The sequence below is a fragment of the Schistocerca gregaria genome, chromosome 3, assembly GCF_023897955.1.
Source record: "Schistocerca gregaria isolate iqSchGreg1 chromosome 3, iqSchGreg1.2, whole genome shotgun sequence".
In the NCBI taxonomy this organism is placed as follows: domain Eukaryota; kingdom Metazoa; phylum Arthropoda; class Insecta; order Orthoptera; family Acrididae; genus Schistocerca; species Schistocerca gregaria.
In genome coordinates this window covers 66395167-66413977 of record NC_064922.1, presented here as the reverse complement: position 1 = coordinate 66413977, position 18811 = coordinate 66395167, and the positions used below count along the sequence as shown (strand labels likewise).

Genomic DNA, 18811 nt, shown 5'->3' with positions numbered 1-18811 from the left:
ATTACAAGAATTGCATCAAACGAAATATTTCAGCCTAAATCAATCACTATAATTATTACATTAATAATGTGAGTATTTATCATATTAATATTAATTATTCTAGATATATCTATATTTATAGACTTTTTCAAAAACACCAAAACTATAAATATTGATAATTCAATCAATTATCAAGAAATAACAATATCTTTAGAATAATTATATAATAGACCAACATTCATTATTACAATAATAATAATAATTTATTTATTTTTAGCACTACTAGCAGTTGTTAAAATCACCAATATTAATCAGGGACCTATTCGTAAAATAAGATAATTACTAATGAATAAACCCTTACGATTAAGACATCCTTTAATTAAAATTATTAATTACTGTTTAATTGACTTACCTGCCCCAACAAATATTTCATTTTGATGAAATTTTGGAACCCTATTAGGGTTATGTTTGGTAATTCAAATCGTAACTGGACTATTTTTAGCTATAAATTATACATCAAATATTGAAATAGCATTCAGTAGTGTAGTACACATCTGCCGAGACGTAAATAATGGTTGAATTATCCGAACCTTACACGCAAATGGAGCATCTATATTTTCTATTTGTATTTACTTACATGTAGGACGGGGAATTTACTATGGATCTTATATATATATACATACCTGAATAATTAGTACAGTGATTTTATTTTTAGTTATAGCAACTGCATTTATAGGATATGTCTTACCCTGAGGCCAAATATCTTTTTGAGGTGCAACAGTAATTACTAATTTATTATCAGCAATCCCATACTTAGGAACAGATTTAGTCCAATGAGTATGAGGAGGATTCGCTGTTGATAATGCAACATTAAATCGATTCTTCACATTCCATTTTGTATTACCATTTATTATTGCTGCTATAGCAGCAATTCATTTATTTTTTCTTCACCAAACAGGATCTAATAATCCTCTTGGACTAAATGGAGATATTGAAAAAATTCCATTCCATCCATACTTTACCTTTAAGGATTCTATTACATTTGTAATAATAACATCATTATTAATTATACTATGTTTAATTAATCCTTACCTATTAGGAGATCCAGATATATTTGTACCTGCCAACCCATTAGTAACACCAGTTCACATTTAACCAGAATGATATTTCCTATTTGCATATGCAATTCTACGATCTATCCCTAATAAGTTAGGAGGTGTTATTGCATTATTTTTATCAATTAGAATCTTAATAATTTTACCATTTTATAATAAAACACCATTCCGAGGCATTCAATTTTACCCTATTAATCAAATTTTATTCTGAATTATAGTAGTTGTTGTATGCTTACTAACGTGAATTGGTAAACGACCTGTTGAAGAACCTTATATTATAACAGGTCAAATCTTAACAATTATTTACTTCACATATTTCTTAATTAATGTCCATGTCGCAAACGCATGAGATAAATTAATTAAGGAATAAAGTTAATTAGCTTAGGAAAAGCATATGTTTTGAAAACATAAAATTAGAAGTTTAACTCTTCTATTAACTTTTCTCAAAAAATTTCACTAAACAAATGAGATAAATAAAATCTTTAAACCAACAAAGAAAATAAAAAAATTCAAAGATAAAGGTAAAAAACTTTTTCAAGCTAAGTACATTAATTTATCATAACGGAACCGTGGTAATGTTCCACGAACCCAAATAAAACCAAAAGATATAATAGCAAGCTTAATAAAAAATATAAAAGAATAAAAATCACCACCCAAAAAAATTAAAGCCAATAACATTCTTATGAAGACAATTCTAGTATATTCAGCTAAAAAAATTAAAGTAAAACCACCCGCACCATACTCAATATTAAATCCTGAAACTAACTCAGATTCCCCTTCAGCAAAATCAAAAGGAGTACGATTAGTTTCAGCTAAGCAAGAAGCAAAACAAGCTAAAGCTAAAGGAAAAGAAATAATAATAAATCAACAATAAAGCTGATAGTTTATAAAATCAAACATATTAAAACTACCAATTAAAATAATTAAAGACAATAAAATTAAAGCTAAACTAACTTCATAAGAAATTGTTTGAGCAACAGAACGAAGAGAACCTAATAATGAATAATTTGAATTAGAAGATCAACCAGCAATTATAACAGTATAAACACCTAATCTAGTACAACATAAAAAAAATAAAAATCCATAAGAAAAAGAACACATTTAAGTTAAATAAGGAAAAATTACTCAAACGGCTAAAGAAATCATTAAATTAAAAACAGGGGAAAAATAATAAAGTAGGTAATTAGATATAATAGGAATTGGCTGCTCCTTACAAATTAACTTAATAGCATCTCTAAATGGCTGAGGAATTCCAACAAAACCTACCTTATCTGGACCCTTTCGAATCTGAATATAACCTAAAACCTTACGCTCTAATAAAGTTAAAAAGGCAACACTAATTAAAACACAAATAACCAATAAAAGAAAATTCAAAATAAATATAAATAAATCATAAAGTATCAATACTATTTGTAGAAAAAATCTACATAAATGAATTCTAAATTCAACACATTAATCTGTCAAAATAGTAAATAAATTAATATTAATCAATATAACAAAAAATATTTTAACCATATGGTCCTTTCGTACTAATATGGATTAACAATCTTAGGATAGAAACCGACCTGGCTCACGCCGGTCTGAACTCAGATCATGTAAGAATTTAAAGGTCGAACAGACCTAATCATTGGGCTCCTGCACCAAAAATTTTTCTTAATCCAACATCGAGGTCGCAATCTGCTTTGTCGATATGAGCTCTCAAAAACAATTACGCTGTTATCCCTAAGGTAACTTAATCTTATGATCATAAATTATGGATCAAAATAACAAACATAAATAAATGATATAATAATGAAGAGTTTATCTATTCTTCATGTCACCCCAACAAAACATCATCATTAAATATAGAAAGACAAACAAAAAACTATATAAAAGTAAAATGTCAAGCTCTATATGGTCTTCTCGTCCTAAAGAAGAATTTAAGCCTTTTGACTCAAAAGTTAAATTCAAAAATTTATTAAGAGACAGTTGATTTCTCGTCAAGCCATTCATTCCAGCCACTAATTAAGAGACTAATGATTATTCTACCTTTACACGGTCAAAATACCGCGGCTCTTTAAAAATTCGCTCAGTGAGCAGGCCTGACCTCAAAATATAAACAAGAGGACATGTTTTTGATAAACAGGCGGAAATCAATTTTGCCTAGTTCCTTATAATAAGTTCACAAGGTAAAAATTTCATACAAATAAATATACTAATTCTATCATTATTACAAAAATTTTAAAATTAAATTAATAATCTTAATAAAAAACCTAAAATATTTATAAAATCAAAATAAAAAATAATGAACTAAAACGTAATCTTAAAGATAGCTGGTTTAAAGCTTACTATTATATTTCTATAAAATAAATTAATGGTTATTAACTTCAAAGCTTATCCCTTAAAGAATAAATAAGTTAATATTTTTACTTAAAAAATTAAATAAAAACAAATAACATTAAAAAATTAAATTTTTTCTTAAGAAACTAGATATCTTGGGAAACGATTAACATCTCATTTCTATAAATAATTTAATAATAATTATGATACATTAACTATAAATTATTTATAAATCAACCCAAATCGAAACAAGTAAAATAAAAACTAAAATTTTGATAAACCCTGATACAAAAGGTACAATAAATAAAATCTACTTAAAAAAATTTAAAATAATATTTCATAAAACACTTACATTACACCAATAAACTATAATTTAAAAAATCAATTCTATAAAATATACTAAGACAAAAATACAATAAAATTATTTATATTAAATAATTAAATAAACAAAAAATAAATATAATAAAATAAATAATCAAGATATCCTGATTTGCACAGAAAAATTTTCAGTGTAAATGAAACACTTTACTAATAAGTTATATCTTGAAACTCTTCCTAGATACACTTTCCAGTACATCTACTATGTTACGACTTATTTCATCTAAATTGAAGCTACTTTAAAATAAAATAGAATAATCAATAATGAGAGCGACGGGCGATGTGTACACATCTCAGAGCCAATATCAGTTAAATTAAATAAATTAAATTACTATCAAATCCACCTTCATTAACAGTATTTCACTATCAAATCCGTTATAAACAAAAATCTATTGTAACCCACCTCCTCTTAACTATAAGCTGCACCTTGACCTGAAATATTTTATAATTATAAATCTTGAGAATTATAACTCTAAAAAGATTCTCTGATAACGGAGATATACAAACAAATAAATTAAGTAGAGTAAATCGTGTATTATCAATCATGGGGTAGGTTCCTCTGAATGGAATGAGATACCGCCAAATTCTTTGGGTTTAAAGACCTTAACTAATAGTACCCTGGTAAATATAATTAACATTAAAATAATAGGGTATCTAATCCTAGTTTATTATTTAAATTTCACAGATTCATAAAAAGGGCCACAAATAAATTTTAACATTTCACCTTACAAATTTATATTTCAACCCTAATAATATAAACAACTGTTTTAACCAATAATATTCACTTGTATCAATCGTATAACCGCGGCTGCTGGCACGAATTATGCCAATACTAAATCAATTGCTAAATCCAAAATCACTTGATAATTAAATCAAATTACTGCAAAAAGAACATTTAGTCTAACAAAACTTACATATAATACAAAGAAAAAGTGAATAAACAAGCAAGAATAAAACTTTTAAAAATAAAAAATAAGAAAATTTTAAATCTATTAATTCAGGAAAAAATAAAAGATTCAAATATTTAAAGAAAAAAAAAGAAAAAAACCACAAACATTAACAAAAAAAAAAGAAACGCCCCTATGTATGACCACAACAACTTCTCTATTATATATAATTAAAGATTAATATGGAACATGTATAGCAATAAATGTATTATATTCTTTCTTATTTAATCTTTCTTTTCACTAATAAATAAATAAAGATTAAATAATATAATAAATATATTTTATATAATTATGTAATTTAATATAATTTGTTATTAATATGAATTCTTTTTTTTATATTAAGTTAACTTTCATATATATTAGTTAAATAATCTAATTATAGATAATTTAGATAATTATATTACTATAATTAATATAATTATTTATATTAATTATAATATTTTATATTTAAATTAATAATTTTATTTATTATATCCAATTATAATAATATTAAATTTTAAATTACATATTATTATATATATTATATTATAATAACCTATTTTAAGCTAAAAACATAAGTAGCTATAATCCTAGGTAAATAATTGCATTAAAATAATCAATTGATAATGGTAAGATGAACTTATAATTCTTTAATTTCAATTAAATGTAATATATTAATATAAATTATTTATTATATATATATAAAAAAATAAAATGAGCAGGATAAATTAATCCTAATTAAACAAAATAATACATAAAAGAATTTCAAAAAAAAACGTTCGATTTATATATTAAATAAATGAAGTGCCTGATTAAAGGGTTACCTTGATAGGGTAAATAAAGTAAATAAAATTACCTTCATTAAAATTACATAAGATAGAATTAAACTACCTCCTTTAGTATCAAAAACTAACGTGCATCATACACCTTAATGTAAAAAGGTAAGCTAAACAAGCTAATGGGTTCATACCCCATTTATAGAGGTATCAATCCTCTCCTTTTTAATGACCAACAACTCTACAAAACTTCTCTTCCTATCAACATTAATGATAGGAACGATCCTGTCCATTTCATCAAATTCCTGATTTGGGGTTTGAATAGGACTTGAGATCAACTTACTTTCATTTATTCCGCTCCTAACAAGAAATAAAAATATAATAATAAATGAATCATCAATTAAATATTTTATTGTCCAAGCAATAGCATCGACAATATTATTATTTTCAATTTTGCTGATTCAAATAAAATATCCCATGGGATGGGAAACAGAATTTATCCCATCAATAATAATTAGATCTAGACTATTATTAAAGATTGGAGCTGCACCTTTCCATTTCTGATTTCCAGAAGTTATAGGAGCATCAAGATGAAATAATTGTTTAACATTAATAACATGACAAAAAATCGCCCCAATTATGGTCTTATCTTATTGTATTCAATTAAGAACTTTTATTTGAACAATTATTATCTTAAGAATTATTATTGGGGCAATAGGAGGTTTAAATCAAACATCCTTACGACAACTTTTAGCATATTCATCAATCAGACATCTAGGTTGAATAATTAGATCATTAACAGTCAGAGAAAACATCTGAGAACTATACTTCATTATTTACTCACTATTAAGATTAATTATAGTTTTATTATTTAAGCAAATAAATTTATTTTTCATAAATCAAATTTATTCAGCCAGAAATATAAAAACCGAAATTAAATTCATAATATTCTTATCTTTATTATCTTTAGGTGGACTACCACCATTCCTTGGATTCTTACCAAAATGAATTGTAATACAATCTTTAATAGAAAACAATATAACAACTATTATAACTATTATAGTTGTATTAACTACAATTACACTCTACTACTATATACGTATTTGATTCTCAGCTCTAATTATATCATACACAGAAAATTCGTGATCTATAAAGATAAAGTCCCAAAAATCAAGAATCATTCTTCCTATAACAGTAATAATTTCAACAATAGGATTGATTTCAACATCAACCTTAATTTCATTATACTAAGGACTTAAGTTAATCAAACTAATAACCTTCAAAGTTATAATTAAAAGAATAATCTTTTAGGCCTTAGTAAAATTTTACACCTCTAGAATTGCAGTCTAGAATCATAATTGAATATAAGACCTAAATATGATAAGAGAGAAAACATCTCATAAGTAGATTTACAGTCTTCCACCTAAAATTCAGCCATCTTACCGCAAAAATGATTATTCTCAACAAACCATAAGGACATTGGTACTTTATACTTCATATTTGGAGCATGAGCAGGAATAGTAGGAACATCAATAAGAATACTTATTCGTGCTGAACTTGGCCAACCCGGATCTCTAATTGGGGATGACCAGATTTATAATGTTATTATTACAGCTCACGCATTCGTAATAATTTTCTTTATAGTAATACCTATTATAATTGGTGGATTTGGTAATTGACTTGTTCCACTAATAATTGGTGCACCAGATATAGCATTTCCACGAATAAATAATATAAGTTTTTGATTACTACCACCTTCACTAACCCTTCTTCTTACATCTTCTATAGTAGATAATGGTGCTGGTACAGGATGAACAGTTTACCCTCCTCTAGCAGGAGCTATTGCACACGGGGGTGCATCTGTAGATCTAGCTATTTTTTCACTGCACTTAGCAGGTGTATCATCTATTCTTGGTGCAGTGAATTTCATTACAACAGCAATTAATATACGATCAGAAAGTATAACTTTAGATCAAACACCTTTATTTGTATGATCTGTAGCTATTACAGCATTACTTCTCCTTCTTTCACTTCCAGTTTTAGCAGGAGCTATTACTATATTATTAACAGATCGAAATTTAAATACATCATTCTTTGACCCTGCAGGAGGGGGTGACCCAATTCTATATCAACATCTATTTTGATTCTTTGGACACCCAGAAGTTTATATTTTAATTCTACCGGGGTTCGGAATTATTTCACATATTGTATGTCAAGAAAGAGGAAAAATTGAATCATTTGGAACATTAGGTATAATTTATGCTATACTATCAATTGGACTAATAGGATTTATTGTATGAGCACATCATATATTTACAGTAGGAATGGATGTTGACACACGAGCATATTTTACATCAGCAACAATAATTATTGCTGTACCTACAGGAATTAAGGTATTTAGATGATTAGCTACATTATATGGAACTAAATTCAAGTTCAATCCACCATTATTATGAGCTCTAGGATTTATTTTCCTATTTACAATTGGTGGATTAACAGGATTAGTATTAGCAAATTCATCACTTGATATTGTATTACATGATACATATTATGTAGTAGCCCACTTTCATTATGTATTATCTATAGGAGCAGTATTTGCAATTATAGGAGGTGTCATTCAATGATATCCACTATTTACAGGATTAACTATAAATAATACATGATTAAAAATCCAATTTACAATTATATTCATTGGAGTAAATTTAACATTCTTTCCTCAACACTTCCTAGGATTAGCAGGAATACCTCGACGATACTCTGACTACCCAGACGCATATACATCATGAAACGTAGTATCAAGAATTGGGTCTACAATTTCTATTGTAGGAATCATTATATTCATTGTAATTATATGAGAAAGAATGATTACAAACCGAGCAATTATATTTAGAGCTAACATAAGAAGATCAACAGAATGACTACAAAATAACCCTCCTGCAGAACATAGTTACTCAGAATTACCATTAATCTCTAGATTCTAATATGGCAGATTAGTGCAGTAGATTTAAGCTCTACAAATAAAGGTTTGACCTTTTATTAGAAAATATTTATTAATGGCAACATGATCAAATTTATCTCTTCAAGATGGAGCTTCACCATTAATGGAGCAATTATCATTCTTTCATGATCATACTATGGTCGTATTATTATTAATTACAGTAATTGTAGGTTATGCCCTAAGTTATATATTATTTATTGCCTATACTAACCGTAATATACTTCATGGACATGTAATTGAAATAATCTGAACAGCTTTACCAGCAATTACATTAATTTTTATTGCCCTTCCATCATTACGACTATTATATTTACTTGATGATTCAGTAGATGCAATAATTACAATTAAAACCATTGGACGACAATGATATTGAAGATATGAATATTCAGACTTCATAGACGTAGAATTTGACACTTATATAACACCAGAACAAGACCTAGAAAATGATGGATTCCGACTACTAGATGTAGATAACCGAACAATCCTACCAATAAATACAGAAGTACGAGTATTAACAAGAGCATCAGATGTTCTACACTCATGAGCAGTTCCTGCATTAGGGGTTAAAATTGATGCAACGCCAGGTCGGTTAAATCAAGGAATATTCACAATAAATCGACCTGGATTATTCTTTGGACAATGCTCAGAAATCTGTGGAGCAGACCACAGATTTATACCAATTGTAATTGAAAGAACTTCAGTAAATTTATTTATTAAGTGATTATCTAAGATAATTTAAGGAGTTAGTTAAAATAAATAACATTAGAGTGTCAATCTAAAGTAACTAAAAAAAATTAGTACACCTTGAAATTCATCAGATGACTGAAAGTAAGTAATGGTCTCTTAAACCAAATAATAGTAAATTAACGACTACTTCTGATGGGGAAATTATATCCAAATCCCTCAAATATCCCCTCTTATATGATTCTCACTATTCATTATATTTTCAGCTACATTAATCTTGTTTAATCAAATAAACTTCTTCTCATTTAAACCTAACCTTATTAAAAGAGCAGAAAAAGGAACAATTGAAATAAAAAACTTAAATTGAAAATGATAACAAATCTATTCTCAACATTTGACCCATCAACTGACATCTTTAATTTATCATTAAATTGAACTAGAACATTTCTAGGACTATTATTAATCCCATCACTATTTTGACTTACACCATCACGAATTAACATAATCTGAAATAAACTAAATTTAACCTCACATAATGAATTTAAAACACTTCTTGGACCAAAATCATTTAATGGAACAACATTCATTTTCATCTCCATTTTTATTATAATATTATTTAACAATTTCATAGGATTATTCCCTTATATTTTTACTAGAACAAGACATTTAGCATTAACATTTGCAATTGCCCTACCTATATGGCTAAGATTTATATTATTTGGATGAATTAACCATACTAATCATATATTTACACACCTTGTACCACAAGGTACACCGCCTGCATTAATATCATTTATAGTACTAATTGAAACAATTAGTAATGTTATTCGACCAGGTACATTAGCAGTACGGTTGGCAGCAAATATAATTGCAGGACACTTATTATTAACCTTATTAGGAAACACAGGACCATCTATAGCAATAAACTTAATCTCATTACTAATTATTGGACAAATACTTCTATTAATTCTAGAATCAGCAGTAGCAATAATTCAAGCCTATGTTTTCTCAATTCTAAGAACTCTATATTCTAGAGAAGTATATTAAACCTATGTTAACAACTCACTCAAACCACCCATTCCACTTAGTAGACTATAGACCTTGACCATTAACAGGAGCAATTGGAGCAATAGTCCTAGTATCAGGACTAGCAAAATGATTCCACCTATTTAATATTAACTTATTCATAATTGGATTTGGAATTACCCTACTAACTATAATTCAATGATGACGAGATGTAGTACGAGAAGGAACATATCAAGGATTACATACAGGATTTGTATCAATTGGATTACGATGAGGAATAATTTTATTTATTGCATAAGAGGTATTATTTTTCGTTTCTTTTTTTTGAGCATTCTTTAGAAGAAGATTAGCACCAACAATTGAACTAGGAATAATATGACCTCCAATAGGAATTCAACCCTTTAACCCTATACAAATTCCATTACTTAATACAGCTATTCTTTTAGCATCAGGAGTAACAGTAACATGAGCACATCATAGTTTAATGGAATCTAATCATACTCAAGCACTACAAGGATTATTCTTCACAGTGTTATTAGGACTATACTTTACAATACTTCAAGCATATGAATATTGAGAAGCACCTTTTACCATTGCAGATGCAGTTTATGGATCAACATTCTTTGTTGCAACAGGATTCCATGGTTTACACGTAATTATTGGAACAATCTTTTTATCAACATGTCTACTTCGACACTCAATAAATCAATTTTCACCAAGACATCACTTTGGATTTGAAGCAGCAGCATGATACTGACACTTCGTAGACGTAGTATGATTATTCTTATATATCTCTATTTATTGATGAGGTAGATAATTGTTTTTCTAGTATAAATAGTACATTTGACTTCCAATCAGAAAGCTTGATATAAATCAAGAAAAACAATTCTAATTCTATCAACAAGAGTTTACATTAGATTTATTATTCCAATAATTGTTATAATCCTGGCAACAACACTATCAAAAAAATTAATTAATGATCGAGAAAAAAGATCACCATTTGAATGTGGGTTTGATCCAAAAAGATCAGCACGAATACCATTCTCAATACGATTCTTCCTAATCGCAGTAATCTTTTTAATTTTTGATGTAGAAATTGCACTAATTCTACCAATTGTAATTATTTTTAAAACTTCAGACATTATAATCTGAACAGTATCAACAATATTTTTTATTCTAGTTCTATTAGGAGGACTATACCATGAATGAAACCAAGGAGCATTACAATGAGCAGAATAAAGGGTTGTAGTTAAATATAACATTTGGGTTGCATTCAAAAAGTATTGATATTATCAATCAACCTTAAATAGAATAAGAAGCGAAATATTGCAGTCAGTTTCGACCTGGAAGATTGGTATGTACTACCCTTATTCTTATTAATTGAAGCCAAAAAGAGGCATATTACTGTTAATAATATAATTGAACTATAATAGTTCCAATTAAGGAAATGTAAAGCCAATATGAAAGCTGCTAACTTTTTATATTAGCGGTTAAACTCCGTTAACATTTCTAAAATTTATATAGTTTAAATAAAACATTACATTTTCACTGTAAAAATAATATATCTATATTTATAAATACTTAAAAGTAAAAATACTTCCTTAACATCTTCAGTGTCACGCTCTAATTATAAGCTATTAAAGTAAACGAAAAACAATATTACCAAAATAAATATTCAAAAAATAAAAGTTAAAAGATAAATCTTGAAATTAGAATAATATCAACCTTGAATATAACCAATTAAATAAATAAATAATCTATATAAACCTTGACCACCAAGTAATTCACCTCAACCATAATCAAATGACTTAGATGAATAATAACCTATTTTTAAAGGAATATATCTAATAAACTTAGTTGAAAGAAAAGGTATAAATCATATAGAACCAGCAAATCTAACAAAAGAAAGTATACTTAAAGAAAATAAATTATGAGAAAAATCAAAATTAGAAATAAGATAACCTAAATAAGCACCTAAAATAACAACTGTAATAGTTAAAAACTTTAAATAATAAGGTAAAGCAATCACATGAGGAATAGGAAAAATTAATCAAGATAAAAGACTACCACCAAAAACAGCAACAAACAATAGACCAATTATTCCAAATGAAATATAATGACCCTTATCATCAAAAGAAAATCTACAATAAAAATTATTATCACCAGATATTGAATAATAAAACAAACGAAAAGAATAAGAAGCAGTTAAACCAGTAGAAAAAAATAAAGAAAAAAATTAAACAATTAATTCATCTTAAACAAACCATCTCAACAATTAAATCCTTTGAATAAAATCCCGCTAAAAAAGGTATTCCACACAAAGATAAACTAGAAACATTAAAACAAACTGAAGTTAATAGTATGAAATTAACAGTTGATCCTATAAAACGAATATCCTGAGAATCCTTCAAATTATGAATTATTGAACCTGCACATATAAATAATAATGCCTTAAATAAAGCATGAGCCAATAAATGAAAAAATGCAAGCTTTGGATAACCTATAGCCAAAATTCTTATTATTAAACCAAGTTGTCTTAAAGTAGAAAGAGCAATAATCTTCTTTAAATCAAACTCAAAATTAGCGCCCAATCCAGCCATAAATATAGTTATACAACCAATTAAAAGTAAAAATCAACCACAATTATAAGTATCCAATATTGGTCTAAAACGAATTAATAAATAAACACCAGCAGTAACAAGAGTAGAAGAATGAACTAAAGCAGAAACAGGAGTAGGAGCTGCTATAGCAGCAGGAAGTCATGAAGAGAAAGGAATCAGAGCTCTCTTAGTTATAGCTGCTAAAACAATTAATATAGTAATGAGCTTTATTTCAAAAGAATTAGAAATAAAATCATAATAATAAATATAATTTCAACCACCAAAATTTAACATTCATGCAATAGAAATTAAAATAGCAACATCACCAATACGATTAGAAAGTGCAGTTAATATACCAGCACTATAAGATTTTACAGTTTGATAATAAATAACTAAACAATAAGAAACTAAACCTAAACCATCTCAACCTAATAAAATTCTAATTAAATTAGGACTAATAATTAAAAAAACTATAGAAAGAATAAATATTAAAACAATAATAATAAAACGATTTATATTCTTTTCACCAGATATATAATCCTCTCTATAATAAATAACCAAAGAAGAAATATATATAACAAAAGATATAAAAATAAGAGATATTCAATCCAAAATTAAAGTTATAACAACTATAGAACCATTTAAATTGAAAAGCTCTCACTTGACAAAAACTCTATAATCAATTATTAAATAATAAATACCTAAAATAAAAATTATAGTTCTCGAAATAAACAAAGAAAAAAAAATCAAAGAACAAATAGAAAATAAATTCACGGCCTAAGATGAAAAACTTCATATCATTGATTCCACAAAACAATATTTTTAATTAAAATACTTAAGCAAACTAAACAAAGAAATATTCACCCTTTAAACAGAGAATATTTAAAGGCAATCAATGTAAAAGTAAAAGATGATATTCACGAAAATAACCAAGAGCACAAGTATAAACACCAGAATAATAATTCCCATGCTGAGAATAAGAATATATATACAAAGTATAAACAGCTCTAAAAAAAGATAAAAAAATTCAAAGCAAAGAATCTAAAAGAAGATCAAGATATAATTCTATTTAATAATCTAATTTCACCTACCAAATTTAAAGAAGGAGGAGCAGCCATATTTGATGATCTTAAAAGAAATCATCATAAAGCCATTCTTGGCATCAAATTAGTTATACCCTTCTTAATTAATAATCTTCGTCTACCTAAACGTTCATAAATAATATTAGATAAACAAAATAAACCAGAAGAACATAAACCATGACCAACCATTAGAGAAAGAGAACCTACACAACCTCATCAATTCATAGTCATCAATCCACAAATAACCATTCTTTTATGAGCAACAGAAGAATATGCAATTAAAGACTTTAAATCAACCTGACGAAAACAAATAAATCTTACAATAACACCCCCAGATAAACCTAAAGACAATCAAAAATAATTAAACTTTAAACCCAAATAAGAAATAACCTTTATAACACGAAAAATACCATAACCACCTAACTTTAATAAAACACCAGCAAGAATTATTCTACCTGAAATAGGGGCCTCTACATGAGCCTTAGGAAGTCATAAACGAACCAAAAACATAGGTATCTCAACTAAAAAAGCCAAAATTATAAATACATAAAACATAAAATAATAAGAACCAAAATCAACCAATAAAGGAAAATATAAAGTATTAGAAAAATCATAAACCTTAAATAAAACTAATAATAAAGGTAATCTAGCAACCAAAGTATAAAAAATTAAATAAACACCAGCCTGCAAACGCTCAGGTTGATAACCCCAACCCAAAATTAAAAGTAAAGTAGGAACTAATCTAGCCTCAAAAAAAATATAAAAAGAAAGAAGACTTAATCTAGCAAATGAACAATAAAGCATAATTATTAAAATCAAAACCATAAAAACAAAAAAATTTGAATGATATGAACTTAAATAAACTGAACCTCTAGCAGTGATTATTAAAGAACAAATCCAAAAACTAAGTAAAATTGAACTAAAAGAAAAATAATCAATACCAAAATAATATCTAATTATATTCAAATCAGCATATGAATAAACACAAATTATAAAAACAAAACCCGACAGAAACATTAAAGAATGAACCAACCATCAACAATTATTTAATAAACAAAGAGGGATCAAAAAAATAGTTATAAATAAATACTTTAACATTAAGATAAACTAAAAGAATTAAAAAAATCATTACCATGAGAACGAATTATTGAAACTAAAATAGAAAGACCTAAAGCACCCTCACAAACAGAAAAAACTAAAAAAATAACAGGAAAAAAATAATCATAATCAAACTCAATAAGAAAAACAATAACTAACATAAATAAAGAAAGAACAATATATTCTAATCTCAAAAGAACCATTAATAAATGTTTACGTTTAGAAGAAAAAACATAAACACCAACAAAATAAATCAATAAAGAAGTAAAAATAGAGAATATAAACATTAGTTTTAATAGTTTAAAAAAAACGCCGGTCTTGTAAACCGGAAATAAGTCCAGCCCCCACTTTTAAAACTTCAGAGGTGGAAAAGCTTCCATCATCGGTCCCCAAAACCGGTATTTTAAATAAACTAACCCCTGAAATGAACAAAATAATAATTATATCATTATCAAATGTAATAAATATTAATTTTATTAAATTAAGACACCCAATATCAATAATGCTTTTTATTATCCTTCAAACCTTCCTAGTTGGATTAATAACAGGAACAATAATAGAAAGATATTGATTATCATATATTTTATTTTTAACATTTCTTGGTGGTATACTAGTATTATTTATTTACATTACAAGAATTGCATCAAACGAAATATTTCAGCCTAAATCAATCACTATAATTATTACATTAATAATGTGAGTATTTATCATATTAATATTAATTATTCTAGATATATCTATATTTATAGACTTTTTCAAAAACACCGAAACTATAAATATTGATAATTCAATCAATTATCAAGAAATAACAATATCTTTAGAAAAATTATATAATAGACCAACATTCATTATTACAATAATAATAATAATTTATTTATTTTTAGCACTACTAGCAGTTGTTAAAATCACCAATATTAATCAGGGACCTATTCGTAAAATAAGATAATTACTAATGAATAAACCCTTACGATTAAGACATCCTTTAATTAAAATTATTAATAACTCTTTAATTGACTTACCTGCCCCAACAAATATTTCATTTTGATGAAATTTTTGATCCCTATTAGGGTTATGTTTGGTAATTCAAATCGTAACTGGACTATTTTTAGCTATACATTATACATCAAATATTGAAGTAGCATTCAGTAGTGTAGTACACATCTGCCGAGACGTAAATAATGGTTGAATTATCCGAACCTTACACGCAAATGGAGCATCTATATTTTTTATTTGTATTTACTTACATGTAGGATGGGGAATTTACTATGGATCTTATATATATATATATATATATATATATATACATACCTGAATAATTGGTACAGTGATTTTATTTTTAGTTATAGCAACTGCATTTATAGGATATGTCTTACCCTGAGGCCAAATATCTTTTTGAGGTGCAACAGTAATTACTAATTTATTATCAGCAATCCCATACTTAGGAACAGATTTAGTCCAATGAGTATGAGGAGGATTCGCTGTTGATAATGCAACATTAAATCGATTCTTCACATTCCATTTTGTATTACCATTTATTATTGCTGCTATAGCAGCAATTCATTTATTTTTTCTTCACCAAACAGGATCTAATAATCCTCTTGGACTAAATGGAGATATTGAAAAAATTCCATTCCATCCATACTTTACCTTTAAGGATTCTATTACATTTGTAATAATAACATCATTATTAATTATACTATGTTTAATTAATCCTTACCTATTAGGAGATCCAGATAACTTTGTACCTGCCAACCCATTAGTAACACCAGTTCACATTCAACCAGAATGATATTTCCTATTTGCATATGCAATTCTACGATCTATCCCTAATAAGTTAGGAGGTGTTATTGCATTATTTTTATCAATTAGAATCTTAATAATTTTACCATTTTATAATAAAACACCATTCCGAGGCTTTCAATTTTACCCTATTAATCAAATTTTATTCTGAATTATAGTAGTTGTTGTATGCTTACTAACGTGAATTGGTAAACGACCTGTTGAAGAACCTTATATTATAACAGGTCAAATCTTAACAATTATTTACTTCACATATTTCTTAATTAATGTCCATGTCGCAAACGCATGAGATAAATTAATTAAGGAATAAAGTTAATTAGCTTAGGAAAAGCATATGTTTTGAAAACATAAAATTAGAAGTTTAACTCTTCTATTAACTTTTCTCAAAAAATTTCACTAAACAAATGAGATAAATAAAATCTTTAAACCAACAAAGAAAATAAAAAAATTCAAAGATAAAGGTAAAAAACTTTTTCAAGCTAAGTACATTAATTTATCATAACGGAACCGTGGTAATGTTCCACGAACCCAAATAAAACCAATAGATATAATAGCAAGCTTAATAAAAAATATAAAAGAATAAAAATCACCGCCCAAAAAAATTAAAGCCAATAACATTCTTATGAAGACAATTCTAGTATATTCAGCTAAAAAAATTAAAGTAAAACCACCCGCACCATACTCAATATTAAATCCTGAAACTAACTCAGATTCCCTTTCAGCAAAATCAAAAGGAGTACGATTAGTTTCAGCTAAGCAAGAAGCAAAACAAGCTAAAGCTAAAGGAAAAGAAATAATAATAAATCAACAATAAAGCTGATAGTTTATAAAATCAAACATATTAAAACTACCAATTAAAATAATTAAAGACAATAAAATTAAAGCTAAACTAACTTCATAAGAAATTGTTTGAGCAACAGAACGAAGAGAACCTAATAATGAATAATTTGAATTAGAAGATCAACCAGCAATTATAACAGTATAAACACCTAATCTAGTACAACATAAAAAAAATAAAAATCCATAAGAAAAAGAACACATATAAGTTAAATAAGGAAAAATTACTCAAACGGCTAAAGAAATCATTAAATTAAAAACAGGGGAAAAATAATAAAGTAGGTAATTAGATATAATAGGAATTGGCTGCTCCTTACAAATTAACTTAATAGCATCTCTAAATGGCTGAGGAATTCCAACAAAACCTACCTTATTTGGACCCTTTCTAATCTGAATATAACCTAAAACCTTACGCTCTAATAAAGTTAAAAAGGCAACACTAATTAAAACACAAATAACCAATAAAAGAAAATTCAAAATAAATATAAATAAATCATAAAGTATCAATACTATTTGTAGAAAAAATCTACATAAATGAATTCTAAATTCAACACATTAATCTGTCAAAATAGTAAATAAATTAATATTAATCAATATAACAAAAAATATTTTAACCATATGGTCCTTTCGTACTAATATGGATTAACAATCTTAGGATAGAAACCGACCTGGCTCACGCCGGTCTGAACTCAGATCATGTAAGAATTTAAAGGTCGAACAGACCTAATCATTGGGCTCCTGCACCAAAAATTTTTCTTAATCCAACATCGAGGTCGCAATCTGCTTTGTCGATATGAGCTCTCAAAAACAATTACGCTGTTATCCCTAAGGTAACTTAATCTTATGATCATAAATTATGGATCAAAATAACAAACATAAATAAATGATATAATAATGAAGAGTTTATCTATTCTTCATGTCACCCCAACAAAACATCATCATTAAATATAGAAAGACAAACAAAAAACTATAAAAAAATAAAATGTCAAGCTCTATAGGGTCTTCTCGTCCTAAAGAAGAATTTAAACCTTTTGACTCAAAAGTTAAATTCAAAAATTTATTAAGAGACAGTTGATTTCTCGTCAAGCCATTCATTCCAGCCACTAATTAAGAGACTAATGATTATGCTACCTTTGCACGGTCAAAATACCGCGGCGCTTTAAAAATACGCTCAGTGAGCAGGCCAGACCTCA

General features: G+C 26.8%; 1 long non-coding RNA gene across 1 annotated transcript; it reads right to left on the bottom strand.

Annotated features, from left to right (window-relative positions):
- Positions 1–474: 474 nt before the first annotated feature.
- Positions 475–17065, bottom strand: LOC126353985 (uncharacterized). Its single transcript, XR_007565250.1, has 2 exons — positions 16290–17065; positions 475–662 (listed from the first exon to the last, which is right to left on the bottom strand). It is a non-coding gene; the product is annotated as an uncharacterized LOC126353985 (long non-coding RNA).
- Between the last annotated feature and the right edge of the window lie 1746 nt (positions 17066–18811).